The 21520-nt window shown below is 41.5% G+C and overlaps 2 protein-coding genes across 12 annotated transcripts in view; one reads left to right on the top strand and one right to left on the bottom strand.

The window, feature by feature from the left end:
* slc16a4 (solute carrier family 16 member 4) overlaps window positions 1-12384 on the bottom strand; it is an 81355-nt gene extending 68971 nt beyond the window's left edge. The window contains exon 1 of one of the 5 annotated variants that reach the window (XM_069941828.1): window positions 12249-12384. The gene's annotated coding sequence lies outside the window, so the exon portion shown is untranslated. Of the gene's footprint in view, window positions 1-11716; window positions 12060-12248 lie in introns of those variants that run through there. The other 4 variants (XM_069941833.1, XM_069941831.1, XM_069941832.1 and 1 more) reach the window with 4 other exon arrangements.
* Window positions 4659-21520, top strand: part of prok1 (prokineticin 1) — a 101066-nt gene continuing 84204 nt past the window's right edge. For 3 of the 7 annotated variants that reach the window (XM_069941837.1, XM_069941840.1, XM_069941842.1), the window contains exon 1: window positions 4673-4758. The gene's annotated coding sequence lies outside the window, so the exon portion shown is untranslated. Of the gene's footprint in view, window positions 4759-5483; window positions 5581-21520 lie in introns of those variants that run through there. The other 4 variants (XM_069941836.1, XM_069941838.1, XR_011358474.1 and 1 more) reach the window with 3 other exon arrangements.

A 21520-nucleotide genomic window follows, 5' to 3' on the forward strand; every position in this document is an offset into this window, starting at 1 on the left:
TACAAGTTGCTTGTGATATCCAAAATCTAGCTCGGCAGAAACTCATACCGCCTTGCCTCTATTCTTGTATCTGAAGTGGCTCTCTGCCAGAGACTATTTCAAGACTCTATTTCAAACTTTTCCCTTCTTGTCCATTTGACACATGCAAAGATGCATGGTCTGGCAGTGACATCTGAGTATGTGAATCAGAAATGTTATTTACTCTAATTTTCCACCCTTGACATTTGTAAGAAATCCTCCACTCTTCATCCTACCCTGATATTCCAATAGGTTTCAAAGTCACTTAATTTCTACCCCAGGGCAACATGTTCAAAGAAGAGCATGCAACATAAATTCTATAAATGAATTGATGGTATGTTTTCATTTTTTGTGATAGATCCTTAATATCCGAGACATGTTGATGGCATCAGGATAAATATCACACAAATTGTGCATCAAGTGTTCAGGAATTTCAGAATATTATAGACTATCTCATCATATCTCAAGAGCTACCAGCTTAAAATATTCCTTGCCCTTTTTTGTCTTTTAACATGACAACCACAGGAAATCATTTAGCACATTCATCTGGTGCCAGAACAAGCTGGACCAGAATAGAGGATTTCAACTCTCTTTCTCTCATCTTTCCTAAAACACTTTGAAACTTCAACATTTTCAACTATTTATCTACACTTTTTTCAAGGGCCATGAATGAGCTGATTTCAATAGATAGTATAGTACTGTACTCAATCTTCAATAAACTCTTTACTTAAAAATCTTTCCAGTACTCTATTTGTATGACCAGTGTCAAGTTTTTGTAATATTACCAACTCACCAATCAAAAACAATTCTCTCTCAAAATCCTTTGCATCTATCTGATCCCTTTGAACTTTCCTTTTTAATGATTACAATCCACATTTCCAGTTTACTTTGGAAAGTATGCAAGGACAATGGAAATGGCACAAAGTAAATAATAAAGGTTGCATCAATAGCAAGAGTTCTATTAAGAAGGAGAAACTACTGAGAAAAGAGTAAGAGGAAATGGGACAGAATTTTTTAGTAGGCTAATTAGAAACTCACTTGCTTCTGGAATTCACTTAGAAAATAGCTTTAAGATCATTAAAGTAAATGTTGAAATCCTTGTATATTTCCTTGGAAGATGTGGAAGTTAAATCTGATTGCTCTCAAATATGTGAGTGGGGATCCCAATGCAGTAACCATGGGAGTCTGTACAATAAACTGCAGGCCGCATAACATGACTGTGATGCTTGACTACCATGAGACACGTTGGGCACATCAGCAAGGGGCATGATGCACTATCAATAACTCCAAAGACTAGAAGTTACCTGACTGACAGCCTTTTATTACCATAAAAAGAAGGCACATCTCATGTTGCTGACCTGAGGCCTGAGCTTGTTCTGGGGGAGGGGTTATGCCATTGCCATCTTTATTAGGAAAATCAAGGGGGAAGGAGCCACAGGCACAATTAGCAAGGGTGGGCCAGCCATACACATACAAACAGCATTAACAGTGGTTCCCCTCACAGGGCAAAAACTATGAGGACTGGCATCAGTTAAACCTGAGTCTATGTGGCAGAAACCCAACTCTTGGGGGATTACAGTGACTATGGCAGATGCTGGCAGTTGGGTGGTGGAGGCAATGGCACAAAGTGGGGGACTAGAAGAAGCAGCAGATTTCACAAATTTGCATGGAAGGATACACTGGAGAACAATTTTTTTCAGGTTTGCATCCTAAAAAAAAATTGGCATTATGATAGACAACTTCAAGCTGAACACAAAGATAACTTCAGATTTGCAGTATCATGTAGGAATTTGGAGAAACATTAAATTAACTTTTAATGAATTCAGTATGTTTAATTGCATAATGATGCTGAAACACTGCTCATTCAACTGACCTAAAAAATATTTTGCCATTGATTTTCATTTGTACTCAGCATCTGATGCCTCTCATGTCAGTGTCCAACAATAGTCAGCCAGCAATGATGGACTCCAGTTGCTCTGATACCACTAATCAATGGTCACAATGTCCTGGTGACACCTTTCACTGTGTTTATCATGGACTGCACTAAGATCAGCAGGGAAGACCTCCAAGTGAGAATGTAGAAAATAGTTTTCAATGATATGTTGCATTTCATCGTTTTATAGGGTTGAAGCATGTTGTCAATCAGCTGGATGTAGTTTGGTGCTTTGGAGTTGCCAAGAAAATTCTCAACATCCTTAAATGCCTTCCAAGCATGCTGAGGCCTAAGGCAACATTTGTATAGCATCTGCACTGAGTGCGTGCCCAGGGATGTTTACACTGACCAAAACAGCTTGCTTTGTGGTCAATAGACTTAAATATAATAGACTAGTAGACTTAAAACATGACAGGAAATCTCAAAAAATAGGTTATATGTAAATATAGTACATGATAGGAGAATTTTTAAGTGACTATTGTGATCAGCAGCCCAAAATCCATAAAATACGGTCAAAAGTGTTAAGGAAGCAAAATCTTTGTTGTCCAGTGATATTATACTATTGCTTCTCATGAAGCAATTCGGAAGTTATTAAGTTATGTTGTCTTTCATAGAGATATTTACAAGTAAGACATTTTCTTTGGATGGGTCCATCCAAGGATCCAGAATGACAAAAGTTTATGGACAACCCCAGCAGATGCAAACCTGATCACCCCACAACTTCAGAATCAGAGTTTATTGACATGAACAAGTCATGAAATTTGGTGTTTTGCAGCAGATTTATAGTGTAAACATTCATCTTACAACATTACGATATGAAAAAAAATAAGAGTGCACGAAAAGTAAGGCAATGCCTTTGATTTATTGATTATTCAGGAATCTGATGGCAGTGGGGAAGAAGCTGTGCTTGTACCATTGAGTTCTCGTCTTTAGGCTCCTGTATCTTTTTCCCTATGGTAACAGAGTGAAGGGGGCATGGCCTGGGTGGTGGGAGGAGGAACTAGCCTGGGAACCAAAATGCTTCAACAAGGGAATTGCCAATCTTACTGAGACAATAAGAAGAGAAGGCCAGCACAAGGAGGTACAGCTTCTGGACATACAAGCTGAAGAGGAATTCCATCACCCTGGGGTTGGTTTTGCTATCACATTAATAAACTGGTATTTCAGTAACACTCAACCCCTCCCCACTTCTGTGGTGTTAGTAAACACCTTGGTATCCCTCCATCTGGAAATGAGCATTGAAGGACCAACAGGAATAATGACCTGACTCCCTTTGGTTATTTCAATCCAAATGGAAATAACTCAAACCTCCATAAAGTTGTGATCTGGAGGGAAGGTGAGAATGTCTGCAGATGCTGGGGTCGAGAGCAGAACACAGAAGTTCTGGAGAAACTGAGCAAGTCGTCAGCAGCTGCAAGAAGTACCACAAAAGACTATTAATATTTCAAGCCTCAGAATTGTGGGAAAAGGTGAGGGTATAAGAGGTGTGGAGGAGGGAAGGGACAGGATGAGGGAGGAACACAGGCTAACAGACAAAAGGAAATAGGTAGATACAGGTGGGAGAGAAGAGAAAGCTGATAAGTGATAATGGATCAGCTTTGATCCATTAGAGTAAAAATACAATGCTGGAAAAGCTCAGCAGGTTAAAGAGTGTACTTTATACCACAAAGGTGGCCAACATATTGGGCTTCACCCCTTCCATCTAATTTTTAAATTTAAAAAAAATTTAGACATACAGCACTGTTCACCAATTCGGCGCTAAGACTCGGTGCCGTCCCAATTTACACCCTATTAACCTACATCCCTGGTACATTTTTGAAGGGTGGGAGGAAACTGGAGCTGCCAGAGAAAACCCAGAGAGAGACGAGGAGAACATACAAACTCCTAACAAGTGGCGTGGGATTCGAAACCAGGTCCGAACATAATCACTGGTGCTGTAACGGCGTTGCGCTAACTCTACGATAACTGTGCCACCCTGGCCCAACCATGCTGCCCTTCATCAAGGTAGGAGTAAAATGTAGACAGGTGCCCAAACAAATTCTTTAGATGCCACTTTAACAAGAGCGCTATAGACTGAACTGAGGATCTCGAGACCTCCAAATGATCACTGCAAATATCAAATAGACCGCATGTGATGGGTAAAGAACAGCCAAAGAGAATAAAACCCCTTTTCGAAGAACAGTAACAGGTTCAAGGTCAAGCATCACAAGACGCTTGTAAAAATGATACTTCATCTGCAATTATTCAAATCACAACTGTTGGATTAGTACCTCCTTTAGATATCGAAAGACCATTTTAGCTCTCTTGATGCCCACTCACCCAGAACTTTTCCTGTATTCAGCACATCCAGAATTCTGGTGTTTGGCAATTTAAAAAGTATTGTTCTAGAACTTAAATTCCTCCCATCTTTGCTTTCCTTATCCTGGTTACCTCCTATTTGAATCCGAGACACTTTTGCATCTCCATTCCTGCCACATCATCATTCATATCCAATTGATTCACCATCTTGGGTTATCTGATACCTCTCTCCAAAGTCAGCTTCCTTCACTTTAACAAATTGTTTCAAATCCTTAACATCCGTTAATCACCTTCTAATATCTCATGTACATCACTTCTGTTTCCATTTCATAAACAACATTGACATTGAATTCTTGACCATCAACAACCCGACATTCATTAACAGTTAAAAATTTGACTAGACCAATCATATACATTGTGTCAAGTGAAACACAACAGGAACGATGTGATTGCAGTATAAGCACAGAGATGCTGGAGGAACGGAGCAGGACTCGTCGCATCCATTGGAGGTAAAGATATAGAACTGATGCTTCGGACCTGAGCCCTTCTTCAAAGTATGAGTAATATGTAGCCAGGTGTCTGATTTAAAAAGGCTGGGCAAAGGAAGGAAAGGGCAGGGGGAGGAGCACAGACCAACAGACAAAGGGTGATTATTATAGACATGGATAGGAAAGGTGAGAATTGATCAGGGGTGGGGAGGGATAGGGATGGATGTCTAACAGTAACAGGAGAATTTGCTGCTAATGCCATTCGGTTGGAAAGGGCCCAGATGAAATCTGAGGTGTTGTTTTCCAATTTTCTGGTGGTATCAGCCTGGCAATGCATGAGATCATAGACAGCCATGTCAGAATGAAATGAGGTGGGCAATTGAAATGGGTGGACATTGGGAAATCCCCACTATTGCAGCAGATAGAGCCAAGGAGTTCAACGAAGTGATCTTCTAGTCTCTCTGATGTAGAGGAGACCACAACAGGAGATATCCCTTGCAGAGGTCGTCGAAAGAACCAAAGACTTGTTGATCCAAAGCAAGGCTTTTATTAGCAAAAGACAGGAGCTCTTCACGGGTGGCCGACCAGTCCGGAATGATCCGACCTGGCTAGGGACACAACCTTTCAGACAGTAGGCGTGGCTAAGCTCTCAGCCAATCACTGTAAGCACACTCATTACACTCTAGATACTGTAACTATATATATTGGTGATAGGTCTGTACTATCACACCCCTGCAGATACACAAGTGAAGATTTCTTCACTTGGAAAGGCTTTTTTGGGCCTTGAATGGCAGTGAGGGAGGCAGTGTGGATGCAAGTGCAGTACTTACTGCAGTCACAGGGGTAGGTGCCAAGGAGGCAATCGGTGGGAAGGGAGGAGTGGTCTCTGCAGAAGGAGGAGAGAGGAGGAAAGGGAAGATGTGTCTGGTGATGGGATCACGTAGTAGCTAACGGAACTGGTGGAGAATGATCTGTTGGATGTTGAGGCTCGTAGGGTGGTAAGTGAGAACAAGGGGAATCCTGTCCTTGTGGCACCTGGAAGTGGAGAGCAGATGTGTGGGTAATGGAGGATATGTGGGTGAGGGCCAAGTTGATGGTAGGAGAGGGGAAACCATTTTCTCTGAAGAAGGAGGACATCTCAGATGATCTGGCATGGAAGATTTTGTCCTGGGAGCAGTGGTGACATAGATGGAGGAATTGTGAGAAAGGAATGGAATCGAAAGTTATAAATTGAATTGTACAATTCTTAATAAGGCTTGAATTTTGTTTGTGGTTTATGCTCCATTTGTTGAAGATATAGATTTTGTTGTAGATGTGTTTTTATTATTTGGATATCTGAATTTTAACGTAGTGATTGGGGATATTTAAATGTGGTATTGGAGCTTTTATTGGATAACTATTCAAGAGTAAAACGGAAAAATGGTGGAAGAGTACTAAAATTGAATTGTACAATGCTTAATGAGATTTGAATTTTGTTTTAAGATGGTGGTTTATGTGACTAACATGATGATAGATGTGAAGTTAGTTGATATTTGGTGAAAGTTTATCTCTATAGAGAAAGTTTTTTTTCATCTTTTTTTTCATGCTACAATTTTTTTTTAAGAATTGATTATTGTTTAAGAATTTTTGATAGATAATGTTACTAGCTTTACTAATTTTTTATATTAAGTTTGAGTTAAATATATGTTTCATCTTAACTCTGTTTGTTAAATATATGCATTTAAGTTTGATTTAAATATGTTTTTTAAGTCTGATATCTTAGTATTAATTACTTTTCTTTTTGTTAGTATTTTAATCGGTTATGTTTTTGTTTTTTTTTGTAAGTGGGTTTTTTTTCTCACATATATTATTAACTCTATTAATTCTTCACTCTTTATTTTGGGGGGAAAGGGGGGGTTGGACTAATTTGAGTTGGGTTATTAATGTGTAATAATTATTGGGAAGGGTATAGTTTATTTAGATTACTGATACTGTATTGTAATTTTATTATTTTATTCTTAATTTTTTTTAATGTAATCCTATATGTTATTCATGTTATAAAATCTTAAATAAAGTTTAAAAAAAAAGAGAAAGGAATGGAATCATTAAAAGGGACATGGTGTGAAGTGGTGTAGTTGAGATGGCTGTGGGAGTTAGTTGGTAGAAAACATTTGTCGAGAGTTTACCTCCCGAGATGGAGACAGAGAGATCGATAAAAGGGAGAGTAGATTGACCAAGTGAATTTGAGGTCAGGGTGGAAGTTAGCCGCAAAGTGAATAAAGTCAATGAGCTCATTTAAGGGTGTGTGAGGCAACAACAAAGTAGTCGTTAATGAAGCAAACAAAGAATTGTGTAAGCTTGTAGCATGGATTGCTCCATGTAGCCAACAAAAAAACAGGCACAGCTGGGACCCATGTGGGTACCCATGGCTATCGCTTTGATTTGGAGAAAGTGACGTGAATCAAAGGAGATATCACTGAGGGTGAGCATAAGATGTCAGCCAGAGGAGGATGGTGGAGGTGGACTGTTGATAAAGAATCCAAGGGCTTTTAGGTCTTCTGTATAGTGATTGGATGTCCGTGGTGATTAGGTAGATGAGTTCAGGGAATAGGAAGTTGTTGAACTGATGGAGGCAACCAGAACTGAACACAAAAAAAATTAAAAGTATGGTCTAGACAAATTTTTATAGAGCTGTAACATAACCCCATGAACTTAATCCCCCGATCAGTGAAGGACAACATACCATAAGACTTCTTTACTACCCTATCAACTTACATAGCAACCTTGAAGATCTATGGATTTGGACCTCATGGTTCCTCTATTCCTCCACCCTGTTAAAAATACTGCCATTAACCATATATATTTAAGCATCTTTGAAAAGACCCATTCATGCAATTTTATTTTCATCATTTGCTACTGTTTATATAGTGATATCATAAGGCAAAATGTACAAGATACATATCACATCAGCAGCTGTTGAAAAAAAATCACTGAAAAGAAAAGGCAATGATTAACCCTTTTGGGCACTGAATGTCTTTGGAAGTTAAATATTGACTGCTGAGTTTTTTTCCCTTGACCCAAGTAGAATATCAGAAACATGGTTATTCGCAAAAATCTCAGGACTAAAATCAATGTCACAACTAACAGATATAATTTTGGCTAAATATGCTCATGTGACAAATATGGAAGTAGGTTATGGATAATTTTTTTCCTGCAGTGTAATACATAGACACTCTAGTGTATCCCCCAAGTTTGCCAATAGTGTGATGCACAGATTTGCTCAAGCAAGACTTGAGGCCAACCATTGTGTAACAAATTCTTTTTATCCCTGAGATAAGAGAAACTCTGATATACAGATGAGCTCACGTAAACCCTGAGGCTCCCAGAGAGTAGCATGCATTGAGTCTTGCAATCCCTGACGGTGTCTGCAATGTTCTATACATTCATGCAACCCCAAAATTCCACAGTGCTCTGTACAGATATACTATGCAATCCCAACAACACAGTGATCAACTTTGCAAAGACTTCATAGTGTGTTCACACAATCCCCGAAGCTGTCCAAAATGTGATGCCTTGACTTTCACCATCACTGATACTACCCATGGTTTGGTATTGGATGTGATTGCTTGGCATTCCCTCCCTCACTGATATAGACTATATCAACATACTGGCCCTGACCTATTGCTCATTAACATGATAATATTGTAATTCTTATCTTGTGGACTGAGCACATCTTGTATCAGGGATTGAGCTGTGTCAATGTTCGTCAATACTCTCATCTCAAAATTTATTGCAGTAAACAATGTATGTTGGCATGTAGTTTCACAGATCTCTAACCCCTCTTTCGCATATACTGAAAAATTATTTATTTTGTGGGATCTGGACATTGCAAAACAAGACATCATTGCAAAGATTATAGCAAACGATCTTTTTGAAACACTTTCCAGTGAAGATATTCCCATGATGTTTGTGGTGGTGGTCGGGGGGGAGGGGGGTTTCAGGATTTACACCCGTCAAACAATGAAGGCCCTGTAATGCACCTCCAAATTCAACTTAGAGAGGAACCTTACTTAAGATGGTCTAATGCAGTGATTTTCAAACCGCCCGCTAAACTCACATTCCACTTAAGCCATCCCTATGCTCTGTGATTAGTAGGGGATGGCTTAAGGTGGTATGTGAGAGGGAAGGGAAGGTTGAGAATCACTGCTCTAGACCCAATTGTTACGATTATATTTGCTTGAGAAAAATTGTCATTGGCCCATTTCCTTTGGAGTGATGAAACCGTGCACATGACAAGTCAATTAGGTACAATTTAAACAGTGTTTTCACATTTTTTCTTTCCACTTTCATACCACCTTAACTAATCCCTGACTAATCACAGAGCATTTATGGCATAGGGATTGCTTAAGAAGGAATGTGACTTTAGGGCACAGTTTGAAAACTCTGCTTTAATACTTCTGCCTTAATGCATCTTCTGCCCTTGTTTTTCTTGGTGGGATTGGGAAATGTTATCACAGGAGTGTCTGTGTGCATCTATGGTATATTTCATAGACACTGCACACTGTAGTGTGTGCAGCAGTGTGGAACAACATGAATGCTGAATATTCTGGGTGTTTGATAGGATGCCAGTCAAAAGTAAATGAAGATCAATGACTGCAGGAGCTGAAAAACCAAAATAAAGAGAACAAATGCTAGAAACCCTCAGCAGGCCAGGCAGCATCTCCAAATTAAGAAATTGTTAACATTTCTTATTGAGGATTCACTGGGCAGGGGTGGCCACCTTTTAATTTTTCATTTTTAATTTAGACATACGCACTGGGGGGGTAGGTTAATTGGGTGGTACGAACTTGTGGGCCAAAATGGCCTGTTACCGTGCTGTATGTCTAAAATAAAAATTAAAAGGTTGACCACCCCTGCGTGACTAGAGTGGAATGGGAATTTATTGAGCAGGGTTAGATCAGCTGGGTCTTTACTCCCCAAATAAGATGCAACCGACGAATGATTTTCTAGAGGTTTATAAAATCATGAAGGGCATAGGTAAAGCAAATGCTCACAGTATTTCTCTCAGAGAGGTGATTCTACAAGGCAAATGTTTCAGGTGAGAGGGGGGAAAGTTCAGGAGGGACATGAGGCATTTTTTTTCCCACTCCCAGAGCATCTGGAATGAGCTGCCAGAAGAAATGGGAGAAGTGGGTACAATAACAACCTTCAAAAGGGATTTGGACAGATTTATGGATATGAGGGGTTTGGAGCATGACGAACCAATGCAGGCAAATTAGATTTACTCAGAATGCCATATTGGTGGCCATGAACTAGTTGGGCTGAAGGGCCTTCTCCATGCTGGATGACTCGGAAGGTTGTAATTCTGGAGGACATTAGGATACAGATGTAAAGGGATTTGAAAGAATTACAACAAAGGAGATAGGAGCAGCAATGAGCTACACAATGCTTCTCCACCACTTAGTAAGATCATGGCCAAACGTACATCAATTTTCAAACTTAACTCCCAATCTCTTGGATCCATCAGTGAATGAAGATGCTATCAATCTCATTCTTGATTATACTCAAGGACTAACAATCCACATCCTTCTCATGTAAAGATTTGCGACCATCTATGTGAAGAATGCTCTCCTTATCTCAGTCTTATGTAGTCAACTCCTTATTCTGACTCCATGCTCCTTAGGCCAAGACTCCCGCAAGAAAAGCACCCATCTTTTCAAAGGAACATATGAACATAGAGCAGGTTTTTTGGTCCCTCGGGCTATTTGATAATCATAGTTACCTTTCATCCTCTTCGAGGCAACCCTTGGTTTTAAAACAGTGACCCCTAGTTCTACTTTCTCCCGCGGGCACTTTGTCAAGATACTTCCATTCTCTTTTAAAATAGTTTTTAAACAAGATCACCTCTCACTATTATAAATTCCACAGATCTTGTCTCAGAGCCCAATGCCAAAATAAATCATATAACCATATAACATGTCAGCCTTTGGAGTCCGCACCGGTTCACTAGAACAAATCCACTAGCTCAATCCTCCCACTCTCCGCCAATATTCCTCCAACCCCCTCACCTCCATGTACACATCCAACCTTCTCTTAAATGACAGAAGGGACCCAACATTTTTAAAAACAAATATATCCATCTGACAAGACTGATTAGGTGTGGTCTGTTTCCACCTGGTTTTAGAAGTTTAAAACTAACTTCCTTGATGGACGAAAGGTCAGTTTATCTTGCGACATCTTCAGAGACCAGAGTTAAGATCCTTCTGTACTTTAGACCTCAAAGTACGTTGAATTCTCCCACTTTCACTTCCCCTTCAGAAACATTCCCAACAGCGAATCCCTTTCCTTACGAGTTACACCTGCCCTGGGAAATTTTGCTGGGACCCAAGGCAACGTTTGAATTTCTCTCTCTCCCTCCCCCCCCCACCTCCTCTCTCTATAAAATTGCTTTAAACCACGAAGAAGAACCCACAAAGAAAACGGGGGTTGCATGGACAGGCAAAAACGAGGGGATAAAGTTTGATGGGTCAGTCTGGGTGGAGTTTGCGCCCGGTGCCGGATGGAGGGAGTTCACCATTCAGGCAAAGAAGTGCTTTTGGTTTTTTTTCTTAAACCGTTAGTTTCTCAAAGAGAAACGGGAAGGAACTTGAGCTCTCTCTCTCTCTCTCTCTCTCTCTCTCTCTCTCTCCCACACACTTGGCTCAAATGCCACCCTGGATTTTGCTGATGGTAGCTGAAACAAAGTTAATTCACGCGTCCAACTCACTAATTTGCAAACGGGACGCACACGATCGGGAATGTAGAAGACGGCGTCAGTTTAGGGTTTGAAAATCAAAGTTGGACGAAAAGCAACAAGAAAACCCCCGTATCTTCTCTACCCTGTCCAGTAAAATGATATTCAAAGTTCTTGCGCGTACCCACGGGCGATTCATTCACAAACATGGGAGATCCAAAAATACACCTCGACCCGGCACATCAATGGAACTTGGTCACTTTGTACCTATCTTCATTCAGTTTCCCAGTCATATCCATCCAGGCGCCGATCTCCCAAAGCGCTGGGGCGATATTCAAGCACCTACCGTGGACAATGGACCGTCCCGTGTGCCAGGAGAGCGGCTCACGTCTTAATCCTCTCCAGGCGCTCGGCACCACAAGGGCGGCTTTGTGCGGCTACATGGTCCTGTGAGCATGTGACTGGCGCTTGAAACAATATCAAAAGCTAATCTGTAGTTTCGGCCATCGTCTTCTACAACCGGTGGTGCCGGTGTCACCGCCTTTTCTGATACAACTCTGCATCGCTCCGCTTCTGATGCCTTCCCCCAGGTGAATCTCACCTGCTGGCGCCCTGCGCTTGTTCCCACGCGGAGTTCGGCATTCACAACCCCCTCCCACCCCAAATGCGAAGATTAAAAGTGCCACCACCATGGCTAAGTTTTAATAAACTGCCCGCTATGTTGCGGTGTGTCCCTGCATCTTTTCATTCCTCCCCCTTCCCTCCGTCTCCTTAATTTCCCTCCCGAACCTCAACCCACCTTCTCAGGGAATTCCACGGAGTGGCTGACTTTCAGCGGGGTGCAGAGGTCGCTGATGAAGCCAGGCTCTTCTCCCGAGATGGGAGGTGGTGTCTGATGGAAGGGGGAGATGGGCAGTGTGTGAGCTGCTCTCTTCCTTCCGCAGCTGAACTGGCCAGATTCTTTCCCATCCACAAAACTACAAACCATCTATGTCATGTATGTAGTCTGACAATAAATCTGAAATCTCTTTGTATCCCTCTTGTCCAAGATGCTTCTAAATTTGTCACAAAATGAATATTTATGACTTTATGGATAAATATGGCCTCTAAGCCATTCATTCTTCTTTACCCGGCTGTAAGATGGAACTGAAACAGGATTGGAAACTAATGAAGCAGTTATAGGTAGTCTGCAGGTAAATGGGAGCGAGAAAAAAAACCAGAACTGCAGTCAACGATGATTTGTGGAAGAGACAGGCTATTGTACTTTGAAGACTTGTCATCAAATCTGTGTAATTTCAAATATTTTCCAGATTAAAAGAACCAGTTATAAATCATCTTGGCTCTAAGGCCTAGAGGTTCTCAGTGCCATCTTAAATGCTTCCTACCCATATATGGTCATGGACCAGAGATTCAAAGAAGTCATGGACCAGAGATTCAAAGAAGTCATGGGGGTTGTTACATTTCTTCAAGAACATTTTGGAAGCATCCTTGAGTCTTTTCCTCTATCTATCTGGCAATATCTTCATGTGGCAAAGTCTCTGTTATGCCAATCTGGTCTAGGACATGTGAGCAACTTGGTTTACTTTGTACTTCCATTTGTATCACTTAACATCTCCCTGTACATCTCATGTTTGCCCACGTATCTTCTAGCATCTCATGACCAATCCCAGTATCCCATAAAACCTCAGTGATCACTTGGAGATCAGAGGTGGAGAAGTTGAACTAATTTAAGTTCTTGGGAGTCACTATCTCAGAGGATCTTTCCTGTACCCAATACACTAACGGCATCTGAAGCATGTCAGTGACTCTACTTCCTCAGGAGTTGGCAGAGGTTTTATATGATGTCACAAACCCTGGCAGATTTCTACAGATGTCTGGCTGCATTAGGTTCTGGTATTCTATCAGTAGCCCTGATCATAAAGTCCTCCAAAAGAGCTCAGAACATCACATCCCAGAACATCACGGGCAAAACCATCCCCACCATCCAGAACATTTACAGGGAATGCTGCCATCAGAGAGCATCAGCAATCATCAAGGATCCACACCACCCAGCACATGCTCTGTTCTTGCTGCTACTATCAGGAAAGAGCTACAGGTACCACAAGACTCGCACCACCAGCCTCCGGAACAACTGGAACCCATTTACCATCAGACTCCTCAATCAACCTTAATCAGAAACTCATTTAAGGAGTCTTATTTTTGCACTTTATTGATTTTTATTCTCTCTGTCTTGCACAGTTAGTTTGTTTACATTAGTTATCTGTTTACAGTTCTTTGTTTCCTTGTACATTGTGCACAGTTTATTTTTTGCACTACCACTTAGTGGCAATTCTGCTTTGCCCGCGGGAAAAAGAATCTTAGGGTTGTATGTGATGTCATGTATGTAGTCTGACAATAAATCTGAAATCTGAAATTTCTTTGTATCCCTCATGTCCATGTATGTATCTAATGATCTCACTGGAATTTAGAAAAATGAGCGGGAATCTTATAGAAATATAAAATTATGAAAGGCATAGACAAGATAGAGAGGTAGGCAAGTTGTTCCCATTGATGGGGGAGACTAGAACTTGTGGACATAGATTCAGGGTAGTAGACTTAGGACAGAGATGAGGAGGAACTGCTTTTCCCAGAGGATGGTGAATCTGTGGAATAGGCTTCCTATTGAAGCAATGGAAACTACCTCAGTAATTATAGTTAAGACAAAGTTGGACAGATTTTTACATAGTACGGGAAATTAAAGGATATGAGGAAAAGGCAGGAAGGTGAAGATGAGTCTACCATCAGATCAGCCATGATCTCATTGAATGGTGGAACTGGCATGATGGGCCTACTCCTTCTCTTATTTATCAGTCTACTTTTTAAATCATTCCCATGTATCCCATGCTACTCCCTTGTAGCTGTCAGCGCCTGTCACTGTATCTCAGCAGCTATCTCTGCATCTCACCTTCTGCACTATTGACCATCCCTCACCCCCAAACCTCTGAGAACTTTGTCATGATCCTCTCAGTCCATTAAACTGTGTCTATCAGCTCCTTCTGTATCTCTAAGTCATCACCCTCCCTTCTCGATCTTTGTCCGCATCTCCCTTCTACCTCTTGGTCTTTCATTTGATATATTGGCCATGTAGTGGAGCGGCCATTGTAGAAGTGGTCCAGTGCAGAAGTGGGTCTTTGAGGCTATGGCTCGAGGGGGTTTGGTGAGGACATGCTTCTTTCGGGTAAGCTAATGTCAGGTAAGATCTTTGCATGTAAACAAAGAGAAGGTAATTGAGGTGGCAGCTGGGACAGTGGAATGATCTGAATGCAGGATTGGGAAATTTGGGAGAGCACAATTGTCCCTGTTGACTACACCTGCAAGAGGTGCATCCAGCTGCAACTTTTTGGAGACCCAGCTAAGGAAATGGAGCTGGATGAACTTTGGAACATTCAGGAGGCAGAGGAGGACTTAGACAGGAGCTTCAGGGAGAAAGCCACACTCAAATGCTAGGAGCCAGGTACCTGGGTGACTGTTAGCAGAGGGAAGGGGATGACACAGTCAGCGCAGAATACCCCTGTGGGCATTCCCCTCAACAATAAGTATAATGTTTTGGATACTGTTGTGGGTGTGTTTGGGGGGTAGGGACAAGTCTCTGGCACAGATTCTGGACCTATGGCTCAGAAGGGAAGGGGGGAGAGAGGAGAATGATAATGACTGAGGATTTGCTAGTTAGGTGAACAGAGAGGAGGATCTGTGAATGAGATTGAGGCGACTCGATTGCTTGTTGCCTCCCAGGTGCCAGTGTTGGGGACATCTCTGATCAAGTCCACAATATTCTCAAGAGGGAGGGTGAGCAGCCAGCTGTTGTGATCCACATTGATACCAATGACATAGATAGGAGTAGGAACATGGTCCTGAAGAGGGAATATAGAGAGTTAGGATGGAAGGTGAAAAGCAGGAACTTGTAGGTGGTAATCACGAGATTACCTGCCTGTGCCATGCGCCAATGTGAAGAGTTGGTGTTTGGGGCAGAGGTTTAGATTTGTGGATCATTGGGAATGCTGCCATCAGAGAGGAATTTGTACATTGTGCACAGTTTATTTTTTGCACTACCACTTAGTGGAAATTCTGTTTCACCCGCAGGAAAATGAATCTCAGGGTTGTATGTGATGTCATGTATATAGTCTGACAATAAATCTGAAATTTCTTTGTATCCCTCATGTCCATGTATGTATCTAATCATCTCACTGGGGAAGTTCTGACCTGTATAAAAAGGATGGGCTTCACCTGAACTGGAGAGGGACAATTATCCTGTCAGGCAGGTTTGGTAAAGCAGTTGGGAAGGGTTTAAACTAGTTTGGCAAGGGGATGGGAAACAGAATGAGAGTGCAGAGGTGGAAGGCATGATCCAATGTGTTGTGAGTTCATGAGGAGAGATAGACAGGGAATGAATCATAAACGTAGTCAATTTGAGGGTTTGAAATAAGTCTACTCCAATGCAATGAGTATTATGAATAAAGGAGATGAACTAAGAGTGTGGATCAGTGTGTGGAATTACAATTAAATTAAATTTAAATTTAGACATACAGCACTGTAACAGGTCCTTTTGCCCCACGAGGCCGTGATGCCCAAATACATCTAATTGACCTATAACCCTGTATTATTTTATGAACGATGGGAGGAAACCAGTGCACCCGGTAAAAACCCACACAGACAGAATTTGAACCCTGGTCCGGATCGCTAGCTCTACTGCATCATGGGCCATTTCGGAAACTTGGCACGCAGAAGGACAGGATTGGCTGAAGCAGGTACCAGAGTTTTGTGTGTTTTAAAAAGAATAGAATGGGAGGTCAGGGGGTTGGGGAAGCATTACTAGTCAGAGATTATATCATGGCTGTAGAAAGGAAGGATGCTGTAGATGGAGTGTCTACTGAGTCAGTGTGGGTAGAGTCAGAAATAGTAAAGGAGTAATTACTGTACTGGGAGTAGTCGACAGGTACCCAAATAGTCCTTGGGACACCGAGGAATAGATAAGTAGGTAGATTTTGGAATGGTGCAGAAATTACAGGGTTATTGCCATGGGAGACTTCAACTTTCATTCTATTGACTGGCACCTCCTAACTGCAAGAGGGATAGATAGGGCAGAATTTGTCAGTATATGGAACAGCTGACTTGAGGAGGAACCATAGTGGATCTAATACTGGCTAATGAACCTGGTCAGACCTCTCGGTGGAGGAGCATTTCGGCGATAGTGACCACAAGTCTGAGCTTTAGCATAGCTATAGACAAGGATAAAAACAGACAAAATGGGAAAGTGTACAATTGGGGAAGGACTAATTATGATGAGATGAAGCAGGGACTAAGGAGAGTAAACTGGGAACAGATGTTCAGGGGAGAAAATACAGATGTAATGTGAGGGATGTTCAGGGACTACTTGCGCCAGGTTCAGGATAGGTTTGTCCCACTAAAACAGGAAAAGATGGGAGGGAAAAGGAACGTGATTGACAAAAAAAAGTGAGACAATTGGTTAAGAGGAAGAAGGAAGTATACATTAGATTTATGAAGCAGGAAACAGGAAGGGTCATGAGAATTATATGGTAGCCAGTAAGGAGCTTAAGAAAGGGCTTAGGAGAGCTCAAAGGGGGCATGAGATGGCCTTGGGAAGTAGGATTAAGGAGAACCCCAAGGCATTCTATGTGTATGTGAAGAAGAGAAGGATGACGAGAATGAAGCTGGAGTTGTCTAAGGATAAAGGAGACAACATGTGACATGAACCTGGAGGCGGAAGAGGTTGAAGAGCTACTAAATGAATACTTGGCTTCAATTTTCACCAGAGAAAAGGACTGGATAAGAGTGAAGTCGGAACTGAATTGAATTGTATGCTGGACAATTTTGAGATTAAGGAAGAGGAAATGTTGGATCTTCTTAAAAGATTGATGAATTGCTGAGGCCAGATGTGCTATACCCCAGGTTGCAGAGGGAAGGGAGGGAAGAGATAGCGGTGACTTTGGCTGTGATCTTTGAGTCTTCCTTGGTCACAGCGGAGGTGCCGGAGGATTGGAGAATGGCAAATGTGACCCCTTGAGTGTGTCTTGCATCAGTGGTGTGCAAACTCTTGGAGAGGATTCTTAAGGATAGGATTTATGACCATGTGGAGATGACCAGTCTACTCAAGGATAGTCAGCATGACTTTGTGAAGAGAAGGTCATGCCTCATGACTCTAATTGAGTTATTTGATGAGATAACAAAATAAATTGATGAAGGTGGTGTGGTGGATGTGGCCTATATGGATTTTAGTAAGGGATTTGTCATCATCTCCCACGAGAAACTCGATCAGAAAAGCATGAGGCATGGGCTCCATGGAATCTTGGCTGTGAGGATTAAAAATCAGCTTGCATGTAGAAAGCAGAGAGTAGTAGTAGACAAAAGTATTCTGCCTGGAGATCAGTGACTAGTGGAGTTCTGCAGGGATCTGTTGTGGGACCCCTGCTCTTTGTGATTTTTATAAATGATCTAGATGACGAGGCGGAAGAATGAGTCAGTAAGTTTGCGGATAATATGAAGGTTGAAGAGTTGTGGAGAGTACTGAAGGTCGTCGTAGGTTTCCAAAGGATATAGACAGGATGCAAAAAAGTGGCAGATGGAGTTCAATCCAGTTAAGTGTGAGGTGATGCATTTAGGAAGGTGAAACCAGAAGGCTGAGTACAGGGTCAATGGTTAGCTACTTAACAGAGTGGAGGTATAAAGGGAACTTGGGGTCCAAATCCATATATCTCTCAAGCTTGCTGCACCGATTGATGGGATAGTTAAGAAGGCCTATGGTTTGCTGGGCTTCAATACTGGGGGATTGTGTCAAGAGGCCATGTTGCAACTCCACAAATCTTTTGTGAGACCACTTTTTGGGATGTGGAAACAATGGAGAGGGTGCAGAGGAAATTTACCAGGATGTTGGGTTAGAAATTAAGACTTGTGAGGTAAAGTTAGCAGAGGTGAGACTTTTCTCTTTGGAGCAAGAATGTAAGGAGAGGTCTGCAAGATTCTGAGAGGCACAGATAAGGTGGACAGTGAACTCCTTTTTCCCAGGGCAGGAATAGCAAAGAGAAAAGTTTAGGGGAGACATTAGGGGTAAATTTTTCAAACTGAGAGTTGTGGGTGTCTGGAATGCCTTGCCAGGTATGGTGGTGAAGGCTGAACTATTAGGGTATAAGAGACTCTCAAACATGCACATGGATGAAAGAATAATAGAGGGTTACGAGGTAGGAAGGGTTTCATATTTTATTTTTAATAGCAGTATATAGGTCGGTACAACATCGAGGCCCAATGGGGCTGAATTGTGATGTAATGTTCTATCTCTCTGCCTATTTCCCAGGATTGACTGCACAGCCTGCCTTAGGTATCCCTTAACAAATCCAATTCTCAGCTCAAGTTGGAGTATTATCTGCAACCATCTCCTCACCTCCGCCACCCTCCAATCAAGATTCCTCCAGAACTAGCATGGGTGTGCTTTTCACTACTGTTTTTTTTTTCACTTGTTTTTTGACTGGGGATAATTAATGCACCTTCAGATCTCAGTTGGATGCATAAAGAATCACTCAATCCCTCCTCCAATCTGGTTGCATCAGTGTACATTCTTCTACGAAGCTTCACTTAACTTAAACTTGTCTCATGCCTTCAGGTATTTCAATTAAAAATGTGTTAATCCTTTGCTGTCTTCACCAATTGAACCCTTGACTGACTCTTTAAATACAGTACCACTCTCAACAGATTGCATTTCGAGCTTAGATGGTTTAGAACTGTTTCTTTCACTCAGAAAAATATTTGACATTTGTAGCGTGTCGAATGACTCAAAGACTTGTAGATTCAAACCAGGGCTTTTATTACCAAAAGACTGGAGCGAAGTACATTGAGGTCGACCAGTCCAGACTGACCTGGATCTGGTTAGGTGCAGCACCTTATAACCTGGCCAGTAGGTGTGGCTACGGCTCTTAGCCAATTATTAGCACTATATACAAATATATACAGAGGTGACAGGATCCCATACCATCATAGCATTATACAGATTTGATGAAAGGTCCTCAAAGAACACTCACAGATCATCGTGGATTGCAGTCCCATTTTCCTTTTCTCCCTTTACCTGAAGACTACCTATAACTGCTTCCTCAGTTTCAAAAAGTAAAACCGTGGGGCGACATGGTTGGCATAGCAGTGAGCGCAATGCCATTACAGCGTCAGCAATCGGGACTAGGGTTCGAATCCCACACTGTCTGTAAGGAGTTTGTATGTTCTCCCATCTCTGTGTGGATTTTCCCTGGAGGCTCTGGTTTCCTCCCACCTTTCGAAATGTTTAATTGGGTGGCATGGATTCGTGGGATGAAATGGCCTGTTGCCGTGTTGTATGAGTAAATTTAAAATGTAAAGCAAGTCTGAAGACACTGTGGTTAAAATAAAAACACAATGCTGGAGAAACTCAGCAGGTCAAACAGTGTACTTTAAACAGCAAAGATAAAGATACATAACCAATGTTTCGTGCTTGAACCCGTCAACAGGGTATTCCAATCCTGTTTCAGTTCCATCTTATATCATGGTAAATAAGAATGGCTTAAGATATCATGAATTTAAATTAAATTTAGACATAGAGCAGAGTAACAGGTCCTATCACCCCATGAGCCCATACCCAATTACACCCAATTGACCTACAACCCTGGTACATTTTGAATACTGGGCCAGAGCCCCAGGGGAAACCCCACGCAAACACAGGGAGAACGTACAAACTCCTTACAGATAGCGTGGGATTCGAGCCCCAATCCCGATTGCTGGGACTGTAACAGTGCTATGTTAACCATGCAACCTGTAATGAAATATTCATTATAACAAACACTCTTCCACATTATTAGCATAGTTACAATTTATTGATTTTAGTTTTATTTATTATATGTATTGTATTATATGCTTAGAAAAAAAAGTCTAATAGAAGGCATTTGGCCAGTTCTGCTCATTATTTTCTGTTCCAGCTTGCTTTTCCCATATCAAAATTACTGGGCAGCATGGTGGCAAAGCACATAATATTACTGTCTCATGATCTGGGCTGATTCTAACTCGAATGCACCATGTGAGTCTTCTCTGGATACTCTTGTTACTTTCCATAACCCAATTATTTGTTGATAGATTACTTGGATATTGCAAATTTGCACTGGTGTGAGTGGGGAGAAAATTAATGGGGAATTGAGAAATAGGTAACATTTCAGCGAAAGGGGGAATAAAACTGTTGGGAATTAACTCAATCGACCAAATGGGCCCCATGAGAAACTGTAAAAAAGCCTGCCCAATGTGCTGAATGCCTAATGTATCCTATTTTACTCAGCCAGTCTACGACCTAATTCTAATATCCACATTTGGAACAATCCAATATCAAATTCACCTCCCTCTATATCTTACGCACCTAATTCAGTATTCAATTGAACCTTGTCAACATTCAATTTACCCAGTCCAAAATTTTAAACACCTAGTTCTTCCTGCAACAAATTTATCCAGCCCAATATCCCACAAATCCTCAATCATTCATCAAAACATCGGCTTGAAACATCCACCTCACCACATTGCACTTTCAATTCAAACAGTGAGAACTTGGAAGAACTCACAAGTCAGGCAGCATATCCATGGGTAGAAATAGTCAGTCAATATTCGACTGTCCATTTCTGTCCTTGGATGCTGCCTGAGGTGTTGAGTTCCTCCAGGTTCTCATTATTGGCTCAAGATTCTGGTGTCCATGATATTTGTGTTTTTCTATTGAATTCAACCAGCTCAGCAGTTGATTCAATTATCCCAATATCAAGACACCCTCCACTTACTCTCCTCGATCAAAATACACCTTGTTCATTCCAGTACCCACTCATCAGCCAAGCTATTTATTAAATCCCTTAATGATTGTACTGCCCTCTAACCATGGAGTCAACTTTCACTACCTTCTTCATTCCTTTTAGCATGTTTGTTTTTCTTGCTTGTTTTTTCTGTCTTCAGATTAAGATTCTAGAAACATTTCCTTTACATCAATTGCAGTGGTTTTGAAACTGCCCCCCAAAACTCAAATTCCACTTT

The sequence above is a fragment of the Narcine bancroftii genome, chromosome 5, assembly GCF_036971445.1.
Source record: "Narcine bancroftii isolate sNarBan1 chromosome 5, sNarBan1.hap1, whole genome shotgun sequence".
NCBI lineage: Eukaryota > Metazoa > Chordata > Chondrichthyes > Torpediniformes > Narcinidae > Narcine > Narcine bancroftii.